General features: G+C 43.1%; 1 long non-coding RNA gene across 1 annotated transcript in view; it reads right to left on the bottom strand.

The window, feature by feature from the left end:
- Window positions 1–8,949, bottom strand: part of LOC128322148 (uncharacterized) — a 31,715-nt gene extending 22,766 nt beyond the window's left edge. Inside the window, exon 1 of the long non-coding RNA XR_008305554.1 lies at window positions 8,812–8,949. This is a non-coding gene — a long non-coding RNA (uncharacterized LOC128322148). The remainder of the gene's footprint in view (window positions 1–8,811) is intronic.
- Between the last annotated feature and the right edge of the window lie 1,294 nt (window positions 8,950–10,243).

The raw sequence follows: 10,243 nt of genomic DNA, 5'->3' as shown, positions 1-10,243 counted from the left end.
TTTAAAAAAAATTAATGTAATATAAGTCACTATACACATATTCAGTTTGGCACTATGTACAGAGAATCAGGGCTTGTGAATAATGAGCTGAAGCTTATGAGCTAGGATTGTATTCATTTGCTCTTTGCTTCTTGTTATAAGTGAGTTAAATGTGATGTCTTAATAATATGGCTATTAATGGTGAGTTTGTCTTTCAATCAGTGTGAAATTAGTATTAATTAGCCTTTGTATTAAGGCCCACTGGGAGTTTCTTGCTCTCTTTCTCTCATTTTAACTGTCTTTCTGAAATACTAGAATATATTCCAAGCAGTGACACTTTTTACTCTGCATATCTTTTAATTATTTTCAGAGTAAATAGGGAAAAGTCAAATTCTCCATTTCTTTTAAAAACTTATGTAATAGTGATGCTACAATGCATAGTAGAGAATTAGACAGTTTTCCAAGTATATTCCACATAGTATTTGGGTATTTCATGAGCCCCAGCATACTGAAATTTGTAGTTTTCTATCTAAATTGTTTTTGAAAAATTAAAAGATTAACGAGCTTGACTTGTATTTTTCAGCTGATATTATGGTAAAGTTATCTGAAAGATGGGTGTTGGATGTTTGGGCAAGGGGTGCAATTTCAGTGCTTGCCCTAGGCGCTATTTTCCCTAGATACGCTTCTGCTAACACTGCACTGGTGCTTGCACGGGTATGGGGGTGATGGAACTTAGATGACCACCCCTTCCCTCAGAATCACTCTGTGCCACTTGAAAATATGTCACAGAGATCTGTGCAGATCTCAGGGATGTACTTTTGGGTGGCACCGAGTGCTTCTGGAGGAAAACAGAGGTTGTTGAAATTTGCCCCGTTCCCACTACATGCATGATTAGTTAACTGAACTGTAGAGTTAAAGAGGCCATTCACACACCTGTGCAAAACCAGGCTAAGAGTCTGTAGTGGCAAAACTGCCTAAATAGCCACCCTGTAAAATGAGCTTAGGGGAGCAAACGCTCCCTTAACCTCATTTTTGGGATCATTTGGCAGCCAGCCACAGCTGCCATACTGTGGGGAGTCTGGGGAGGGGAGCCCCATCATGCACCATGCACTTGCATGGTACATCACAGGATTTGTGAGGGCTGGGGCCCTTCTCGCTGCCTTGATGCACAGGTAATCGTCTGATTGCGTGGGAAGCATGCCCAGCAATGCTGCTGCAGTTGTGTGTAGGGAAGGTAAGCTTGACCTGCCTTCCCCACAGACAACCTTCTAGCCTTTCTCATGGATCATGAGGAGAGGCTCAAACAGTACAACTGAACGGTTGAGTGAGTTGAACTGTTCAGAAGTACTTGTGCTTCTCCTGTAGCACAAGTACTTCATTGATCTGGATGTCAGACTAGTTTTCTTTCTTTCTTTAGTCTTCCTTCCATCACATTTTGGCCACAGAACTATGTCAGTGCTATGACCTGTAACTAAGCCACAAATCACATCCCTACAGGAAAGAAAGGTTGGATTAATCATAGATAAGTTTTTGGGACAGTGTTTGACTTCATACTGTCATTTCATGCAATCTGCTATTACCCCCCTGGATACAGAGGTTTCATTTCTAAAAGCATTTATTGTTATAAGAAAATAAAGGGAAAGCTTATGGTGACAAGAAGAACAGATAATGGTCAAGAGGGGCAAAAGAGCAGAAGAGGTTCTGCTCAGGGAAGATGGAAGCAGGCTATGCTGAGAAGGGAAGGGCTCAGGAAAAGGGCAGGCAAAAAGAAAAAGAAGGGGAAGCAGTGGCAGTCTCCGATAAGATTATACTTGTTCACATAATAAATTTCCAATAAGGTATTAATTTCTGAAGCACAGATGGTCAAGGTTTACAGGTACTGCTGAACTGCATCTCTCTAAAGTGCGCAGCTGAAATGACACCACACTCACAGCCTCATGCTGAGGAAGGTTGTGCTGTCCTACCTGACAAGCTGGAAGCACAAGGCACAGGGTGGAGTTAGAAACTAATGGTCATCCATCGTCCAATTGTGTTTGTGCAATTCTTGCATCTTGTACACTAGCACTCTTATGCAATTATGTGGACGTTCTGTTACAAGGTAGATGGGATGTGGCACAATATGTCAGCCTCTGACCCTATGCTCCGAGACAGGGTGTGTTTGCCCAAGTAGGCTTAGGGGGAGGCCATTAGTTTTGTTGTAAAGCACCCAGAGACGTAAGTTTTGGGCAGTATAAAAATTAATGAATGAATAAATAAATAAATAAATTAGTGCCTGACCCTGTCCTGATGTCGTGCCCATATAGCTTGACGAGTGCAGCAAAGACCTGCTGCAGTTCTTATAAGTTATAAAGGTAAAGGTAAAGTATGCCATCAAGTCAATTTTGACTCCTGGCGCCCACAGAGCCCTGTGGTTGTCTTTGGTAGACTACAGGAGGGGTTTACCATTGCCATCTCCCACACAGTATGAGATGATGCCTTTCAGCATCTTCCTATATTGCTGCTGCCCGATATAGGTGTTTCCCATAGTCTGGGAAACATACCAGTGCGGATTTGAACCGGCAACCTCTGGCTTGCTAGTCAAGTCATTTCCCCGCTGTGCCATTAGGTGGCTTATAAGTTATAATGTTTCTTCAATTAAGTTGCAACCCTTTTACCTATGTCTCAGTTGTATGTGTCTTTCTTGCCTTGCACAGGCCCATCCACTAGGTGAACTAGGCAGTCACCTAGGGTGCCAAACAGGGAAGGGCACTGACAGCCTGGGTCATGTGCTGCCATAGGCACCCCCTGGGGGTACGCACCTCCTATCATTGGAGCAAATGTGTGAATGAGTGGGTGCTCCCCAGTCCAGCGTTACTCTCGTGGCTGCCTCTGCTTGCCACTTCTGCCACTGATGGCTGCTTCTAGGCAGCTGTCCTGCACATTATAATCACACTGCGTTGCAAAGCAACATCATTATAATGCAGTGTGGCAGTCTGGCTGTCCAGAAGCAGCTGGCAGTGGCAGGAGCAGAAGGCAGAGGCAGCAAGGAGAAAAGGTGGGCTGCTGGGGGCCACCTGCATGATGGGAGGTACCTGCCCACATGGGGGAAGTGGGTGGGACATCAAAGCTAGTCTTTGTCTGGGGTGCCATAAATCCTTGGGTTGGCACTGGCCTTTTGTCTTCCTTGCTGTGGAGGCAAAAAGTGTATCTTAACCACACTCACCTACTTTTCATTGGTTTCCACTCCAGGGGCTTGAAGCAATGCTGATACGATTATTTTATGTCATATATTTTTCAGTTACAAGATATGGGAATGGGACTATACTCAGAGGCATATCTAGGGGGGAAAGCACCTAGGGCAAGCACTGAAATTGCGCCCTCTGTCCAAACATCTGACACCCATCTTTCAGATAACTTTATCATAATATCAGATCACACTCGTTAATCTTTTAATATTTCAAAAACTATTTAGCAGTGGACGTAGCCAGACCAAAAAATGATGGAAAATGACAAATTTCAGTATGCTGGGGCTCATGAAATACCCAAATACTATGTGGAAGTGTACCTGGAAAACTAAACAGAAGTGCCTGTCTAATTCTTTACTATGCATTGTAGCATCACTATTACATAAGTTTTAAAAATAAATGGAAAATTTGACTTTCTCCAGATACTCTGAAAATAATTAAAGGATATGCAGAGTAAACTGTGTCACTGCTTGGAATATATTCTAGTATTTCAGAAACACAGTTAAAATGAGAGCGAGAGCGCACACACGAAACTCCCAGTGGGCCTTAATACTAAGGATTTCACACTGATTCAAAGACAAACTCACCATTAATAGCCATATTATTAAGACATCACATTTAACTCACTCATCACAAGAAGCAAAGTAAGAGCAAATGAATATAATCCTAGCTCATAAGCTTCAGCTCATTATTCACAAGCCCTGATTCTCTGTGCATAGTGCCAAACTGAATGTGTGTACAGTGACTTATATTATATTATTTTTTTTAAAAAAGTTAACTGTAGCCCCTTCTGGGGTCTTCCTAAAGGCCAGGGGGGTCTGCAAAGGGTTCCCCCTCCCCCACTGGCATCTAGGGCCTCACAGGGACCATTTGAGCATGTGCGGTGGCCATTTTCTAAAATATATTTTTTTTAATGGCTGCTGAAAACAAAATGGCTGCCGTGCATACTCAAATTGCCTCTGTGAGGCCTGGCATGGCCTAGGGCCTCACAGGGGCCATTTGAACACGTGCAGTGGCCATTTTAAAAATGTTTTAATTTTAAAAAATGGTGTCCCCACTTCAAGTGGTGCTCAGGGCACATGCCCTACCCTAGATACGCCCCTGACTATAGTTCAGTGGCAGAATATCAGCAATGCAGAAGGTCCCAACTTCAGTAACTGGCATCTCAAGGATGGGAAAGATTGCTGTTTGAAACCCTGGAGAGCTGCTGTCACTCTGCATGGATAAATCGATGTGTCAATGATGCAATGCATATTAACTCCAACTCTCATCAAAAAGACCCTTTATTGTGCAAAAAGAAAAACTAAATTTGATATACATAAGACAATTCAGTGTAGCACACCATCCTCAGGTAAGTACACAAATAAGCACAGATAAAACCCTACTCCGTTCCCCAGATGTTAAATTCCTTAGACATGATAAGAGTCAGTTCCGTGACTGGTGGGGAGATAATGAGCGGGTGGGGAGGGGGAGAAAAGGAGAATCACCTGATTCTTCTCAGAGAGGCTAATAAACTTTATGGCATCGGCCAATGACTCCCGAGCATTAATGTCAGGTCTCAATTTTTCTATAAATCTATAAATAATGCTTTCTTTATTTTCCTTCTTTGTAGGTTCCTTTCAATCCCCAAAATAGATATTGTAGTGGGCACCATTTGGCCTTCATGCTTTATCCTCATATGCAATGACCAGGGTTTCGTTCTCTGTGCACAATGCCTCATATCTGCTAGATGTTCTTTTCTATCTTTCAATGATCTACTAGATTCCCCAATATAGAATGGTATGGAACCTAAACATTAAATTTTGTATTTTACACTTTTCTTTCCACAGTTTCCTTCACCCTGTTCACAAATTTCATAATCATGTACATCACATCTCCTATCCTACAATCTAGAGTTGACTAACAGTTGTTTATGTGTCATTGGTGCTGTACAAACCACATCCACCTTAATTCTTTGTCTTTCCAAGATTTTCTGGATTTGCCATGTAAATCTATCAGTAATGAATGGTATTTTAAGTACTGGCAAACCCTTAATAGATCTAGCTCTTCTCCAACTCCTTGAAACAGGCAATTCATACCCATTCTTCCTAATTAGATTTTCAGCTTTCTCTCCAGATTCCTTTTGATGTTCAGCTGTGGAGACATCCTCTGCCCTCTTTATCACATTTTTCATCGTTTGTATTTTCACTATTTTGAATAGTGAATATTTTTACACTATTGAGCTAGCTGGACCAATGGTATAAAGCTCTGAACCCACAGACCACTGCTGCCCAGCTCAGTGCCCCTCTCCCTGGCTGGATGAAGTGACTTAACAATATTCCTACCTGAATAGCTGTCTAATTCACCCTTTCACATAGCCTGCCTAACTTCACTGAGGCAGGAGCCAAATGGAGTGAAAGATGGAATTATGATACCAAGATGTTGTCAGAGACATGGATCAGTGGTGCCCATCCCTCTCCTTGGTAACATGTCTTTGGACCAGAAAAAGGCTACAACAACATTGGTCATCAGTGTGGACAAGCCTGATCCATACCAGTTACTATAAAATTTGCCAGGAATGAGCGAACACAGTGCACAAAACTATCATTCAAGGAAAAAGTTCTTTTTCATCTCTTTTAATTAAAAAAAAGAGAGATTTTTTTCCCCTAAGACTCTTAAGGCGCACCTGTGTAATGGACTTTATATTATAATTGTTTTAATCATTGTATCCTGTTTTTAATATTTGTTGTATTTTAACATATGCACACTACTTAGGGAAGTACATGTCAGGCAGTATAGACACATGGTAAATAAATAATAAATACATAATTATTAATGGTTTCTATTAGAAACAGAGCAATATCTGGAGAACTGTACCATGAACTGGATTCTGGAAATTCTAAGTCCAAATTCTTTGATTTATTGTCCCCATACATAAGATGGCAACAAATATCATTTTCTCATGAGATTTATGTTTCTATAAAGGGATCTGTTTGTCTCCTTTTTATTATCCAAGTTGTCACATACATATCCGAGTTACCCAAAAGATTTTTATGCAACACATAAAATAAAAGCAGAGTTTGTGGCTGCTATTACTTAGCAGAATACTCACAGGATTTCATAATACGGCCAGGAGTTTTGTGCAGCCACAATGGCAGGTGCTGTTTTATGTGTATTGTAAAACTCATGGAAAGAGACTTAGCAGAGAACGAATGATGTATTACAATGCAGAGGCTGAAAACAGATCTATAAAGAGAGGACTTACTGCACATTCACAGCACCCCAAGCCTGCCTTCACATTAGAGCTATTATGTGAGTGTAACACACGATCTCTCCCCCTCCCTGCTTACTCTCACCTTTGTTACTCCCTCCTTGGTTACTCCTTACTTACTCCTTAAAGTTGTGTCATCAAGTCAGTGTCTACTCCTGGCAACCACAGAGCCATGTGGTTTTCTTTGGTAGAATATAGGAGGGGTTTACCTTTGCCATCTCCCATACTTATTCCTTACTCCTTATTCCTTTCTTACTCCCTCCTTTATTACTGCCTCCTCCACCTCCTCTAGCTGGAGCACCCTGCACTCGGTGCCTGAGCATTCCCCAGCTAGAGGTAGAGGAGGAGAGGATACAGCAGGCAGAAGCGGTAATGGATGAGGGAGGAATGAGGCTATAACCCAGTGGTAGAGCATGAGAAGCTCCCAGGTTCAATCCTTGGCATCTCCAGGTAGCGAAATGACAAGGGAGAGACTCCTGCATAAAATTTTGGAGAGCTGCTTCCAGTCAGTGTGGATGGAGCAATGCTCTGGCTCAGTATAAGGCAGGCCTGCTCAACGTAGCCCCCCCCCCCGCCAGCTGCTTTTGGACTACAGCTCCCATAATCCCCAGCCACAGTGGTCAACAGCCAAGGACTATGGGAATTGTAGGCCAAGATCTGTAGAAGGGCCAAAGATGAGCAGCCCTGGCATAAGGCAACATCCTGTGTAAAAGGGAAGGGCCAAGACTGATGGGTGTATTATGCTTCTCTGACAAGTCTATTCTGAAAGTACAGCTGGAACAAAGCTGAAAAGCACCATGGCTGATATCCTAACAAAATGTGTGCATAAGGAAGAACTGCAGGGCCGCACCAGGAGCCCTAGAGCAACTCAGTGCTTCCCACACTACCAAAGTGATCATTAAGGTTGGAAATAGGTTGCTGTGGATCAGAAATGTGCAGGCATGTGTGCAGGCGGAAGTGGGCAGGCAGCACTTTGAATTCTAAGGGCTCTTGCACAAGAGCATGCACAGGGAGTCCGGGGGAGTTGCATGTGAGCTCACAGTGTGTCCCCACAGACCCTCCTTATGCATGTGCTTTGTTAGTCAGGATATCTGCTGCTGCAAGCCCTATTTTGATATTAAGTGTTTCTCCAGCCTAAATCAGAAGCTTTTTGTTGTGCTAGATGTAACTAGGCATACATAAGTCGTAACTCTATTGATTTATGATGTTTATCCCGATGAAGATCAACACACATTGATAACTTCTTAGTAGAATAAAATATCTCCAAAACAAATGGGTTCATAGAAGCCCCTGATGTTTACATGTGGTGGAGTTTACCAGTGAGTCCTGGGCTCTCACACAGCCCTTCAGTAGAGTAAAATATGTAAACAAACTGGAAGGAAACAGTTGCCCTGTTTCAGAGTTACATAGGAACACAGGAAGCTGCCCTATTCTGAGTCAGACCATTGGTCTATCTAGATCAGTATTGTCTTCACAGACCGGCAGCAGCTTCTCCAAGGTTGCAGGCAGGGGCGTAGCAAGGTTGGAATGGGCCCAGAGACAAGATTTTAAAATGCCCCCCCCACTCAAAGTCCAGGGCCTCCGCACACCCCAGGCCCCCAAGGATTTAAGTCTGATATTCCAAAATAAGTATGCTGCCTGGAAATACATTTCACTGAATACACACACGCACATGTCACAATATATAGTGATATACATTGAGTACTATACATTTGTATTACTTTTAATGCCTAGAACACACTAGAAAGATGAATGATTACAATAGATCCCTTGCTGCAGATTAGCAAAGAAGACTTTCAACCATGCAGGGTGAGCCTATGTTTGTTTTCTCAGAATTCTGAACAAATTCAGTCAAGTTCGATTCCAGGAGGTTTTTCGCAGGAGGCTTTTAAAGCCCTTTAACACACATCTCCTCTGGAATAGAGGTGCTGCATTCACATGTTGGCCAGATTGACCCTGAAGTCCCTGCAAGTTATTGGGGAGCAGTTCACACACAAGAAAAATAAAATAAAATAAAATAAAAGCACAAGACATGCTTCACAGTTCTCACTCAGACCTTCTGGGTTGCAAAACAACTTGAACATAAGTGCATTTATAAATGAATGAATGAATGAATAAAATAAATATAATACTGTTGCTTCCAGAAGTTTTTGTAATTTTCTGCCATGAAACAAGCCACTTATAGGACTTTTTAGATAGTTTTTTTTAAGCCAGCAAATTTTCCAAGCTGTTTAAAAATAAATATTCAGAGACTTCTCAGTCCCTCCCCCCCCCATATCAAAGCCCTATGGCAAGCAGATGCCTATATATGGGGGGGTGGGCGGGGAAGGTAACCACAAAAAGGAGTTCACACTCTACCTGGCAGCAAGGGGTCTTCTGCTGCAGAGACCAGTGGTGGCCACTCTGGCTGCCTCCTCCTTCCTGGCTTCCTTGGGCCCTACTCGAGTTCAGGCTTCACAGAGGCCTACACGGAGGCCTCCGTGGAAGCCCCGCCTACCCGCCGATCAGCTGAGAGGCGGGAGAAAAGGAGCTCTTTGCAGCTTGTCTGCTGCCTTGATTGCCGGCCAGGAGAACGAGCTGGAGAGATGGAGAACAGGGCAAGTGGCTGAGGGGCCTTGGGGCTGGGCAGGGGGCAATGGGGAGTCACGTGAGGTGCCTCTGGGGGGCCCCTCCAGGCAGTGGGGCCCCCAGACAACTGTCTCCCCTTGCCCTATCGTTGTTATGCGCCTGGTTGCAGGCAGGAATCTTTCTCAGCCCTATCTTGGAGAAGCCAGGGAGGGAACTTGAAACCTTCTGCTCTTCCCAGAGCAGCTACATCCCCTGAGGGGAATATCTTACAGTGTTCACACTTCTAGTCTCCCATTCATATGCAACCAGGGTAGACCCTGCTTAGCTAAGTGGATAAGTCATGCTTGCTACCACAAGACCAATTTTTGCCCTGTGAGTCAACGTTTTTGTTGAGAAATTACTATATTAACCTGGTTCTAAACAGAAGAAAAGGCAGTAACTGTATTAAGCCCATATTAAGCCATATGTCACCAGGAGTCGACACCAACTTGATGGCACACTTCACCTTTTACTTTAAGTTTATCATTCTGGCTCATATATAGTTCATGCTGTCCAGCTTCCCAAATTTTGGCACTTTCACTCCTGCCAAGCCCCTTTCCTCACCATGTTAATATGCTGATTTAATATTTATTTTAAAAAGAACATGTAGCTTGATGAAATGTTCATTATACAATTATGTGCACCTATACTCCAGCAAAGGAATTCATCTTTATGTATTTTATTTTATTTTTGCTGATTGTGGAATGTGAATGTGAATGTGTATGTGTATTAGGGATGTGTGAAACGTTATGGGTACAGAATGATCTGTACCCGAAACAGCGAATTTCAGGTGATTCGGATCCGAACCAAATCACCCCCGAAGAGCCCCGAATAATTTCGGATCCGAAACGAATCATCCCTGTTTCAGATCTGAAATATTAGGATGTTTCGGACTTCCATTTTGTGGCCTTCCTTTCCCCCCTCCATTTTGAACAATGACGTCTATTTGAATTTCCCGCCTTTTTGCCTCCAATTGACTTCAATGCAAAAAGGTCTGATGTGGTGTCTGCTTGAATTTCGGATCCCAGGGGCAAAATACTGGTGTGGGGTGGTAGTGCCTAATGGGTGGAGGCTACCACCCCAATTGCAGAGGGATTGGGCAAAGGGCTGATTTTTGGTGAATTTTTGAAATTTTAGTGTCTTTGGGGCAGATTGGGGCATAACGTGGGATCTGGGCCAAAAG

The sequence above is a fragment of the Hemicordylus capensis genome, chromosome 4, assembly GCF_027244095.1.
Source record: "Hemicordylus capensis ecotype Gifberg chromosome 4, rHemCap1.1.pri, whole genome shotgun sequence".
In the NCBI taxonomy this organism is placed as follows: domain Eukaryota; kingdom Metazoa; phylum Chordata; class Lepidosauria; order Squamata; family Cordylidae; genus Hemicordylus; species Hemicordylus capensis.
This window is presented reverse-complemented; position numbering and strand designations above follow the sequence as displayed.